Below are 13,053 nucleotides of genomic sequence, written 5' to 3'. Positions count from 1 at the left end.
CTTTGAAGAACCTAGACTTTAAGACATATTTTCAGTTGTTTCACACTTTTTTGCTATGTATTTCATTCCACATGTGTTAATTCATAGTTTTGATGCCCTTAATGTGAATCTACAATTTTCAGAGTCATTAAAATAAAGAAAACTCTTTGAATGAGAAGATGTGTCCAACCTAGCTCAGAATTTGACACTGAGATGTCTTATATTTAGGGTACGCTCACACGAGGGTGAAAATCGGACGAGTGCAATGCGAGAAAATCTCACATTGCACTCTGACCAATGTTACTTAATGAGGGACAGCAGTTGGCCAGCTTTTCTCACATTCAGATTCTGGATGCGAGATAAGCGGCAGCATGCTGCGATTTTCTGCTAGAGCCGTATTCCTCGCACCCATTCAAGTAAATAGGTAAATACCCATTGGGCATTCTCAAGTCTGAGATGCTGTGTCGGCACTGTCAGTGTTTACATGATTTTACTCCTTTTAATTTTAACCATTTGTTTTTATTTTAGCATTTGATAAATCTTTTTCAAGAACACCCTCTGTGTTACCAGAACCTATTTCAACTTCCACTAATTGTAAGTCTACATGCGAACGCTGCAGTTTTTTCTGCACACAAACTGCAACCAAAAATGCACCTTGTCAGAGAGCCTGGAAATGTTTAAAAAACCCAAAAAACTATTGCAATGTAGGTGCGTCTTTGGTGAGTTTTTAGCATGTTTTTGTTATCGCTGTTTTTTTAAAGGAAAAACAAAATATGATACAATAGGATAATGTATAGATACCTACAATAGATGGATATAGAAAAAAAAATAGAAAGAATAGCTAGATAGATAAAAAGAACATATAGATTAGATAATAAGAAAGAACAGAAAGAATACATAGAAAGAATTAACAGAATAGCTTGATAGAGGGATAGCCAGCTTGGTTAGCTTTTTTTTTTTTTGGGGGGGGGGGGGTAAAAAAAAATGATGTGGGGTCCCCCTCATTTTTCATATCAAGCACAGGAACAGCAGCAGCTGCAGGCTGCAACCCTCAGGTGTGTGCTGTATCTTGGCTGGTTATGAAAAATAGAGGGGATCCCACGCTCTTTTTTTAATTATTTATTTGATTTATTAAAAAAAATAAATAAAAGAAAAAAAAACCCGTGGGGTCCCCCAATTTTCTAATACCAGACAAGGTGCAGCCGACAACTTGGGGCTGATATTATTAGGGTGGGAAGAGCCATCGTTATTTCACCCCTTTCCAGCCTAACAATAGCAGCCCACAGCCGCTCCAGAAGTGGCGCATCCATAAGATGCGCCAATTCTGGCGCTCTACTCATCTCTTCCAGTTGCCCTGGTTCGGTGGCAATCTGGGTAATAAGGGGTCCAGAAAAAGATGAGAGACATGGGAGCAGTGTGACAGCCGGTGATCGGTAATTATGTAGTGCTTGGAGAGAAGGAGAGAGCGCAAGACAGACAGACACTGACATGGGCACCGACACGTTCACCAGCATGCCAAAATCACTCCAGCATTGATTTTGTCATTTTGGAACCAAGTTGGTGAGCTGCGTTTTTGTTGACAATACTGCAGGTAAAACGCATGCAAATTGCAGGCCAAACGCACCAATTTGATAGCATGCATTTTTCCTTGCGTTTTTGATGCCCTCATTGATTTCAATGGGTGACAAATGTTGACAAAAACGCAAGAAAGAATGAACATGCTGCTTCTTTTTGTCACAAATTTTTGACTAAAAAAACACTGACAAATAAACTGCAATGTGCGCATAGCAAATATGACTTCTCAGACTTTGCTTGGAAGTCAGATGTCAGAAAGTTGTGACTACAAACTGCAACAAAAAAACGAGACAAAAACGCGAAAAAAAACCCTGCAGTGTGTGCAAATAGACTAGAACTGAAAATAATGATGACATACAACCTATGTAACTGGGTAATGTATTTGTATAACTAACAAGATGTATTCCAGTTATATAAGTTGCAAAATATTGTGTAAGGCTTAAAGCAGTTCTTCAAGACTTGAACGTTGATAACCTATCATTTGGAGAGGTCATCATTGTCTGATCGGTGGGGGTGCAATCGCCTGTTACCGATGTCGCTGGCCAAAACTACTGATAGAGCTGCGCAGCTCTGTTAACTGTATAGTGGCCACAGCTGGGCCCATTATATTCTTCCCCTATTCGAATTAATAGGGGCAGATGTGCAGTATCTGGACATAGCCACTATTTCGTGAACAGAGCCGTACAGCTCTACAACAGAGTAGTTTCTACAGCCGGTGGCATTGGGAACAGCTGATCGGCAGGGCTACTTTGCTCCAGAAATCTTACCCCAGTCCCTCACTCTCCTGCCTGTCACTTCTAAAACACTCCTGATACCTTAGGGGTAAGGATGGGCGAACCCGAACTGTAAAGTTCGGAGTCCGTACCGAACACATGGTGTTCGTGCACGCGACCCAGAACACAAGCTTTTCTGGGAAGCTCTTGCTACAGTTCGGGTCCAGGGGCTGTATAAAAAAAAAAAACACTTTATTAACAAACATTATGATCATACTTACAGGTCCTGTGACGCGTCCTGTGGACTATGTCTCCCAATGCTTCTGCGTCCGTCTGATCATCGATGTGTTTGGAGCGCACCCTGAGGAAGACATTGTTTGAAACGTATGTTGGAGTGGCAGGATTGTACAGACCTCCTTTGTAAGTGAAATTTTCACTCAACCTTATCTTTTGCACTATCCCTCCCTTATTCAGGTTATACTGCAATGAATTGTCATTATTTGCTTATCGCAGGTATTTGCCTTTAACTTATCTTAGCACTTTGCATTTTCTTTTATGCCGTGTTAGGGTATGTGCACACGTTGCTTTTTTTTCCGCGCGGAAAAAAACGCACCCTCTGGCAGAGGGGAGAATTGTAAACAATGCTTTTTGAGAAACAACGCATCGAAAACGCATGCGTTTTTCATGCGTTTTTCATGCGTTTTTTTAGGTGCGTTTTTTAAGACTTGTCAGTGTTAATAAAGTTGGTTGAACACAGACCTTTGGAAAAAAAAACCTGTGATGTCATTTCCTTCTCCACATTCTGTTTGGATAAATAGGAGGGCTTGGAATGGAAGGAGCACCATTTGAATTTTGGAAAAGTTGAAATAAACTTCGCGCACCAAGCCCCTTAGGTACCTATACGTCAGAAAACCCCCACAAGTGACCCCATTTTGGAATCTGCACCCATCAAGGATTTTATTCAGGAGTATATTAAGCATTTTGAATCCACAGCTACTTCACCCAAAATGTTGCTGTAGCAACAATATTCTCACTTTTAGGCCCGTTTCACACGTCAGTGAAAAACACTGACGTTTTTCACTGGCGTGTAAAACACGCACATGTCCCTCCGTGTGCCGTGAATCATGGCACACGTGGGTTGTCTAAGTGCAATCCGGGCTCCGTTCTCCGTGGCCCGTGATTGCACTTAGAGATTAACTCACCTGCACCCACTCCCGCTCTCCATGGTGCTGATCGCTCCCGCGGTGCAGCATCCGGCCGGCGCTGACCCCCGCAGCAGCTGCTTCCGGGTCGGCTGTGTCGTGCATCATGAATATGCGCGACAGTAATCAGCTGGCTCAGAAGCAGCAGGCTGCACGGGCTGCAGAGGACATCGCTGGACGTCGGGTGAGTTAAAATGATTTTTATTTTAAAAGCACGTTTTTTTCTGGCACGTGTTTCACGGACCACACCACTGCGTGGTCCGTGGAACATCAGTGATGCCAGAAAAAAATGGACATGTCTCCGTGCGGGAATCACGCACACGCGGGTACGCTGCACGGAGACACGTGCAGTGAAAAATCACTGACGTGTGAGCAGACCCATTCATTATAATGGGTCTGCGTATGTCAGTGATCCTGGTACGTTTAAAAAAAAGCACAAACGTACCAGAATCACTGACGTGTGAAAGGGGCCTAAGGCTATGTGGCCATGATCCAGCGACATGGCGTATAGTACACAGTGCCAGCCTTCCTGCAGCTGCCCATGCCCACGATTTGGGTTCAGGCTGCTGTGGAGCTCTATGCTACCTGCAGAGAACACTCTCGTCTCCGCAGCATAAATTGACATGCTGAGGCTCGGGAAGCCACGCTACCGGTCAGTTTATGCTGCGGAGAAAAGAAGCACAGTGGGCATGGGATCTCCAAAAATCCTTCCACTGTGCTTCTACTGCACAACGCAGCGTTATGGACGCAGGGAAAACACTCAGCGCCCATAACGCTGCAAACCCTGATTGTGGACACACAGCCTAAAAAGCGTCAATGGATGAAGGGATGTCAAATATATAGAACGTCCCACCCCCGCCTGCATATTCTAAGCTGGCACCTTTAGTACCTTTCATGTGGCACTAAAGGGTGCCTAGCTTAGTATTTATCCAATAAAAAAGAAAATAAAAAAATGAAAAAAATGGCGTGGGGTCCCCCCTATTTTTGATAGCCAGTCAGGGTAAAGCAGACAGCTGTAGCCTGCAAACCACAGCTGGCAGCTTCATCTTGGCTGGTGATCAATTTGGAGGGCTCCCCAGGCTTTTTTTTTTTATTTATAAATAAAGAATAAAAAAAAAAATAACATGGGGTCCCCCCAAATTAGATCACCAGCCAAGGTGAAGCTGACAGCTGGGGTCTGGTATTCTCAGGGTGGGAAGAGCCATGGTTATTGGACTCTTCCCAGCCTAAAAATAGCAGGCCGCAGCCGCCCCAGAAGTGGCGCATCCATTAGATGCGCCAATCCTGGCGCTTCGCCCCAACTCATCCCGCGCCCTGGTGCGTTGGCTAACGGGGTAATAAATGGGGTTGATACCAGATGTGTAATGTCACCTGGCATCAAGCCCAGCAATTAGTGATGTCACGGCGTCTATCAGACACCCGACATAACTAATTGACAGTAAACAAAAGCAAAAAAAGACAACAAAAAATGTTTTATTAGAAAAAACACTCCCCAAATCATTCCCTTGTTCTCCAATTTAATAAAAAAAAAAATGGGTCCGCAGAAATCCATATGGATGTCCCACGTCGCCTCTGGACCTTCTAGAATATGGGGGCACGTTCAGGAAACGTATCCCCCATTTTCTAGGAGGGCAGACCCTCCATTTGAGGAGAGTGGGTGCAAAAATCTGCACCCACTCTCCCCGGGTCACAGCTGCAGAGTGCGAGCAGCCAGCACAGCTCACACTGAACACAGTGCTGGCTGTCAGCTGCTCTGCACATGTGACCGGCCGGCGTCTGCTGTGAAGGAGGAGGGGGCCGCGGGGGATCAGCGCTGCGACCGGACAGGTATGTATGACACCGGGGGGAATAGGGGGTGAACGGGCAGGGCCTGGGGAACAGTTTTCTGTCGCCTTTTGTTATTGCACATGCGACAGAAATCATAGGAGCAGGGCGGCCGGTGCGCTACTGTGCGCGCGGCCATGTTGGATTTTCGGGAGGGGGGTCGGGGACTCGGGGGTCGGGGCGGGCACTTTGGCGACACCGGGGGCTTTGCCAGGAAGTGAGGTCAACAGGAAGCCTCTTGACCTCACTTCCAGGTAAATGCCTGCGTTCTGGCGTGCCGACAAAGGCCGCGGACCGCAACAAAAAAGCAGGTCCATGCGTTGTGGCTGCGTTCTGACCCCACATCATTGATTTCAATGGGGGAGAGAACGCAGCCACAACGCACAAAAGAAGTGACATGCTGCTTTTCTTTCCGCACCGATTTTTGGCATCCAAAACGCTGCGGAAAGAAACGCAGCATGTGCACTGATTTTTCAGCTTTCCCATACACTTTGCTGGGAAAGCTGAACGCATGCAATTTGCCACTGAAACGCTGCGGTTCAAAACGCAGCGTTTCCGCGGTAAAAAACGCATCGTGTGCACACAGCCTTATTTGCATTAGTCGCACTTTGCACTTTGTCCATTGTAATTAGTTTATCTCATTACTCATGCCCAGAATAATTTAAAATACTTCATAAATAGCACTTTGCACTTTGTATACATCTTACTGGGCTGTCTTTATATTAGCTAGTTTATAACTTATCCATTTTACATAGAAATATAGCACTTTGCACATCCTTTTTCTTATGTTATATATTTATTTTTTAGTTTAATTTATTATGAATTAGTGCATTATTTACATTTTGCGATTTTTGCACATATACTCTGATTTAAAGGGACTAGTACACATTTTTACATTATTAACACTTTAATGGCTTAATACATCATATTTTGATATTAACTGGCTGCTATTCCATTGACATTATATTAGTATTAGAGTTGAGCGCGGTTCGTGGTTCTCCAGTTCGCGGTTCGAATGATTTTGGGGGGTGTTCTAGATAGAACTAGAACTTTTTGCTAAAAGTTCGGCAGCTCGAGTTACGTTCAAGAACGGTTCGATCACTATAAATGTGGCTTTTCACAGTAAGGCTATGTGCACATGTGGCTATCTCCATGTGTCCTGCGTCCCCATCACAATCCCTCTCCCTTTCCTACTCACCAATCACGGGCGTCTCGCTCCCTGGCTGTCACAAATCTGCGGCGTCTTTTCCTCTTTAGAAAATGGCTGCCGCTTCATTAGTCAATTAGTTATTCCGTGCTTTCCCTGCCCACCGGCACTTATGATTGGTTGCAGTCAGACACGTCCCCAAGCTGAGTGACAGCTGTCTCACTGCAACCAATCACAGCCGCCGGCGGGCGGGTCTATATCGTGCATTAAAAAAATAACTAAATAAATGAAATTAAAAAAATGCGGTCCCCCCATATTTGATACAGCCAGGATAAAGCCGCACGGCTGGAGGCTGGTATTGTCAGGATGGAGAGCGCCACGCTATGGGGAGCCCCCCACCCTAACAATATCACCCAGCAGCCGCCCAGAATTGCCGCATCCATTAGGTGCGACTGTCCTGGGGGACTCTACCCAGCTCATCCCGAATTGCCCTGGTGCGGTGGCAATTGGGGTAATAATGAGTTTAATCATGCCACGCGTCTCCCCGAGATACCATCTATGATTAAACTGTAAGTGAAAGTAAAGAAACACACACACCGAAAAATCCTTTATTTGGAATAAAAGACAAAAAAAACACAGTTTCACCATTTTATTAAAATCCTCCTATACCCCTCCAGGTCCGATGTAATCCACACGACACTGTCATCTCTGCTACAGAACACGAGTGCTCTGCATGAGCTTCACATAGCAATGAAATGAATCACGTGCCTATCATTCACATTAGAAGCAATAGCTGAGTGGATAGAGTTCTCACCTAGGAAGCATAAGGTCGCGAGTTCTAGACCCGGTAAATTTATTTATTTATATTTTTTTTTTAATAAATTATATTTATAATATATTTATAAATATAATTTAATTATGCACTGATGGGAGGAGCCGGACATCAGCTGTGAGCTCTCTCTCTCTCTCTCTCCTTTCCCTCTCGCCTATCTCCCTCTCTCCTTTCTCTCTCTTCTTTCTCCTCTTTCTCTTCCTTCTCTCTCTCTCTCTTCCTTCTCTCTTTCTCTCCTTTCTATCTCTCTCTTCTCTCTCTCTCTCTCTCTCCTCGAGAACTTTATGGGCTATTTAAATTGTAATGATTTTAACATAAAACTTACGTATAAGCATAGCAGCAGTTGCGTTGACTTCCTGGACATCAAGATTGAGGTGGGTTCTGACCGCCTCATACAGACTGATGTCCACCGGAAGAACACTTCAGTCAACGCTCTGCTGCATGCTTCATCAGCCCATAACCCCTCTACTATCCGTGCCATACCGACTGGCCAATTTATGAGGATGAGGAGGATCTGTTCGTTGGACCATTCTTTTGAAGCACAGGCCTGTGACCTTAAGCGCCGTTTCCGGGACTTTGGTTATAGCAACCGGGTCATCAAGAGGGGTATGTGAGAGCCAAGAAAACACCTAGATCTCGGCTCTTTTCTTATGCTCCCAAGACTGAGCCCTCCGAGCCTGAACTAAGATTTATTGGGACGTTCAATCATGAGTGGGGCACCATGAGGAAGATCTTAGCCAAACATTGGTCTATCCTACTTTCTGATCCCATACTTTCGGGACTCCTGACTGATGCCCCACTCATGACTGCACTACATTTCTGGAATCTGAGGGACATGTTGGTTAACAGCCATTACGTCCCCCCGTCCAGAACCCCTTCAGCTCTAAAGGCCCACTCCTTGGTTGTTATAAGTGCAGCCACTGCTTGGCTTGCAAAAATCTGGTGCGGACGAAATCCTTCACCTCCTCAGATGGCCAGAGATTATTTGATATTAGATGCTATATCACGTGTGCTACCACACACGTTGTATATTACGCCACATGCCTACGCTCCCTGATCTATGTAGGACTCACCTCCCGTGAGCTTCGAGTCAGGATCAGGGAGCATGTGCGTGACATCGAGGCAGCCAGGACAGTGGAGGACATAACACTCCTGAAGACTTTACTTCGACACTCTAGGGCGCGTCACAGTTGTGATTCGTCCCTATTAGTTGTTCGGGGTATTAACGCAGTGAGTGGTGGATATAGGGGGGGAGATTTAAAGAAAAAATTAGCGCAATACGAAGCGAGGTGGATCAGCACTTTGGACACCCTAGTTCCTAGGGGTCTGAATGAGACCATCTCCTTCGCATCTTTCTTATAATTTATTTCATCAGCACCACCTTTTAATGCATCCTTGGTGCATTTTTTAAAATTTTTCTTTTCATCTTCTTTTTACCTCTTGGTCATTTTTGTCCATTTCCCATTCCTTCATACATGGCCGCCCTCTGTTAATTTTATATATGGATTTTAATTTTCCCGTTTTTCCCATATTCAGATCCGGATTCCTATTGTTTGGTGACCTTGCATGTATGGATCCCTCTTCAAACCACTGATGACTTCTAGTGAATGGACTTATGTATCTGTGAGAAACATGAAGATATGTCCTGAACAGTGGCGTACCGTCCATAGAGGCAGGCCACGCCACTGCTATGGGGCTCGGGACCTGAAAGGGGCCCTGTGACGGCTGCCCGCTCTGTATGCACTTTCACTTTCATAATTCCCAGCACGGGCGGCTGCTCCAGGGAGGTCACCAAGGGGCTGATTGAGGGAGCTAGGGGCCCGCACTGTTCATAGCCGTACGCTGGCTGCAACACCGATATGCAGACACTGCACACAGCGCAGCCTCTGCTGAAGAGGGCGTCCCCGGCAGCATTTTCTTCCAATGGAGAGCTGTGAGAGATGGCAGGAGGCGAACAGCCAATCAGGAGAGGGGGCGGAGCTTGTTCAGAACAGCGCGGGAGATAGGAAGATGAAAAACACAGAGCAGAAGAAGCAATGAAGGAGCAGAGAGCATAATGAGCAAAGACCATAGAAAACCTAGCAGAGCAACAAGGCAGAAGGGACAGAATCAGCACAGCAAACAGAGAGCAGAGCACACAAAGAGAAGTGGAGAGCAGAAGAACCAGAAAGAAAAAGCACAGGACAGGAAGTGCAGCAGAGAGGGGAGCCACTAATATCTCTCACAGCAAAGGAGCAGGTGAGCATTATCATGTACAAACACAAATGTCTGCCTGTAAGGGTATGTGCGCACGTTGCTTTTTACCTGCTTTTTACCTGCTTTTTTGCTGCTTTTTCTTCTGCGCTGTTTAATGCCAAAATGGATGTGTTCTTCTATTCAAGCAAAGTCTATGGGAATTTGGGTTTCTTGTTCACACTATGTTGTTCAAAATGCTGCCTTTTTGAGGCAGAACTTTGGTCAAAAACTCAGCTTTTCAAAGAAGCAACATGTCAATTGTTTTTGCCATTTGGGTTTTGCACTGCAAAGCTGAGTTTTTGACCAAAGTTCTGCCACAAAAAGGCAGCATTTTGAACAACATAGTGTGAACAAGAAACCCAAATTCCCATAGACTTTGCTTGAATAGAAGAACACATCCATTTTGGCATTAAACAGCGCAGAAGAAAAAGCAGCAAAAAAGCAGGTAAAAAGCAGGTAAAAAGCAACGTGCGCACATACCCTAACACTACAGAAAGAAAGTGCCCTGTATTGTCACATCCCTGTGTATTATCCCTGTACTGTAACATCACTGTGTGTATTATCCCTGTACTGTGACATCACTGTGTGTATTATCCCTGTACTGTCACATCACTGTGTGTATTATCCCTGTGCATTATCCCTGTACTGTAACATCCCTGTGCATTATCCCTGTATTGCAGGGGTGGGGAACCTCCGGCCCGCGGGCCGTATGCGGCCCGCGACGACTTTTTCTGCGGCCCCCGGGCTGATTCCCGGAAACTGTAGTGCTAGGGCGGCAGCCGCATCTTACTGGCTGCTGTCCCTTTAAAACCCCACACAGCGCGTTCAATGCTGAACGCTGCATTTCCTATACCTGAAAGACTACGTCCCCACGCTGGCACTGCCTACGTGAGGACGTACTTTGTAGGTGGGGTCGGCGTGAGGGGCGCTAAAATCAAAGGGAGAGGATTGACTGCCAATCATCCCCCAGGTCTTACTGTGCCGGCAGCGCTCTGTGCCCAGCGACGGTGGCTCACTGTGCCCAGAGGCGGCTCCCTGTGCCCGGCGGTTGCGGCGGCGGCTCCCCCCTGTGCCCGGCGGTTGCGGCGGCGGCTCCCTGTGCCCGGCGGTTGCGGCGGCGGCTTCCTGTGCCCGGCGGCTACCTGTGCCCGTCGGCGGCTGCTCCTCTCTGTGCCCGGCGGCTCTCTGTGCCCAGCGGTTGCGGCGGCGGCTCCGTGCCCGGTGGCTCCCTGTGCCCAGCGGCAAAGGCGGCTGCTCCTCTCTGTGCCCGGCGGCGGCGGCTACTCCTCTCTGTGCCCGGCGGCTGCTCCTCTCTGTGCCCGGGGGCAGAGCCCTCCGTGCCCGCAACCACCTCCAGCGCTCTGTGATCCCAGCCTCCCCCAGTTCTCTAACTACCTCCAAGCTCATCCGAGTCTGCCTGTGCCCCCAGCGCTCTGTACCTCCAGTGCTCTGTGCCCCTCTTTCTCCCCAGTGTTCTGTGCCTCCCCCAGTGTTCTGTGTCCCCCCAGTCTCCCCAGTGATCTGTGCCCCCCCAGTGTTCTGTGCCTCCCTCCAGTCTCCCCAGTGATCTGTGCCCCCCAGTCTCCCCAGTGATCTGTGCCCCCCCCCAGTTTTCTGTGCCCCCCCAGTCTCCCCAGTGATCTGTGCCCCCCCCAGTGTTCTGTACCTCCCCCAGTCTCCCCAGTGATCTGTGCCCCCCAGTCTCCCCAGTGATCTGTGCCCCCCAGTCTCCCCAGTGATCTGTGCCCCCCCCAGTGTTCTGTGCCCCCCCAGTCTCCCAAGTGATCTGTGCCCCCCAATGTGTTCTGTGCCTCCCCCCAGTCTCTCCAGTGACCTGTGCCCCCCAGTCTCCCCAGTGATCTGTGCCCCCCCAGTGTTCTGTGCCCCCTCCAGTCTCCCTAGTGATCTATGCACCCCTAGTGATCTGTGCCCCCGTCTCCCCAGTGATCTGTGCCCCCCTAGTCTCCCCAGTGATCTGTGCCCACCCCAGTCTCCCCAGTGATCTGTGCCCCCCCAGTCTCCCCAGTGATCTCTGTGCCCTGAGCCTCTCCCAGTTCTGCTGTGCCTTCAGCTTCTCCCATTCTTCTCTGTGCCATCTGTGTCCCCAGCGTCCCCCTGATTTGTCTGTGCCTCCAGCCTCTCCCATCATTCTCTGTTCCCCCAGGGCTCTCTGTGTTCCTCCGGCATCCCCCAGGGCTGTTTGCCCCCGGCTATTTATATAACCCCAGCAATGTTTGTGCCCCCTATGTCTGTGTAACCCAGTGATGTGTATATACCCCCAGTGAAGTCTATGCCCTGCTGCTTCCCTAGTGATGTATATTCCTCCCAGCCCTCCCCAGCAATGTTTATGACCCCCCAGCTATGTTTGTGCTCCCCATCAATGATGTATGTATCCCCCAGTGATGTATGTACCCCCCAATGATGTCTATGCCCCCAGCCTCCCCAGTGATCTATATTCCTCCCAACCCTCCCCTGTGATGTATATACAGCAGTCCCAGCCAACTCAAACCTGGAAAAGCAGTTGTGAAAAGCAAAAAGATCAATATCGCCTAATATTACAGCTGCACCAAAGAGTAGAAGCTCCAGCCGCCACAGTGAGTTAATTGTTTGACCAAATATATTAGGGTAATTTTCAAGTTGATAATTTTGTGCGGCCCCCGAAGGTTGGTAAAAATTTCCAAATGGCCCCCGGCAGAAAAAGGTTCCCCACCCCTGCTGTACTGTAACATCCCTGTGTATTATCCCTGTACTGTAACATCCCTGTGTATTATCCCTGTACTATAACATCCCTGTATATTATCCCTGTACTGTAACCCTGTATTGTAACATCCCTGTACTGTAACCCTGTACTGTAACATCCCTGTGCATTATCCCTGTACTGTAACATCTCTGTGCATTATCCCTGTACTGTAACACCCTGTGTGTATTATCCCTGTACTGTCACATCCCTGTGTATTACCCCTGTACTGTCACATCTGTGTATTATCCCTGTACTGTAACATCCCTGTTTTTTTAAAAACTCATTTTATTTAAAAAAATGTTAAAACTGACATGCGTTAGAGGGATATCCAAAGTTAAAAGGCAACGTCTTACGCGTTTCAGGCCAGTGTGGCCCTTAGTCATACTTATTTTAACAGAATGAAACACATAATAAATAGAAAAAGAAAAACAAAAAAAAAAAAACACACCATCACCTTTGGGCGTACCAAATCCGGTCAAAGGTACACAGGTTCACTTGATTAGATCAACATGCATAGTAACATTGCAGTTAGTAAACTGACAGCATCAATTTAACCCCATGTTAAAGGTACAACAATATTGTTATTGCTAGACTCAATCGATTTACATCATTATAAGGCAAATATACTCTAAAAAACCTTTGCGTTCAAAAAATTATTGCAAAAAAAACAACACATGACTACAAAACATGCCTATATATAGTCCATACATCACATTTAATATATATACATCAAATCACTTCTGATGTTCATACCTGTTGGCATGCAGGTGTTATAAGCCGATATCCACTTTGCTTCCCTATCCCGC

General features: G+C 47.1%; 1 protein-coding gene and 1 long non-coding RNA gene across 2 annotated transcripts in view; one reads left to right on the top strand and one right to left on the bottom strand.

The window, feature by feature from the left end:
• LOC142246682 (uncharacterized) overlaps positions 1-13,053 on the top strand; it is a 451,192-nt gene that overhangs the window by 250,790 nt on the left and 187,349 nt on the right. The window lies entirely within an intron of this gene.
• LOC142245365 (uncharacterized) overlaps positions 1-13,053 on the bottom strand; it is a 94,550-nt gene that overhangs the window by 26,487 nt on the left and 55,010 nt on the right. The window contains exon 2 of the long non-coding RNA XR_012724766.1: positions 2,549-2,628. This is a non-coding gene — a long non-coding RNA (uncharacterized LOC142245365). The remainder of the gene's footprint in view (positions 1-2,548; positions 2,629-13,053) is intronic.

Source organism: Anomaloglossus baeobatrachus, chromosome 7, assembly GCF_048569485.1.
Source record: "Anomaloglossus baeobatrachus isolate aAnoBae1 chromosome 7, aAnoBae1.hap1, whole genome shotgun sequence".
Lineage (NCBI taxonomy): Eukaryota > Metazoa > Chordata > Amphibia > Anura > Aromobatidae > Anomaloglossus > Anomaloglossus baeobatrachus.
The sequence above is the reverse complement of the archived record's forward strand: the minus strand, read 5'-3'. Positions and strand labels throughout refer to the sequence as shown.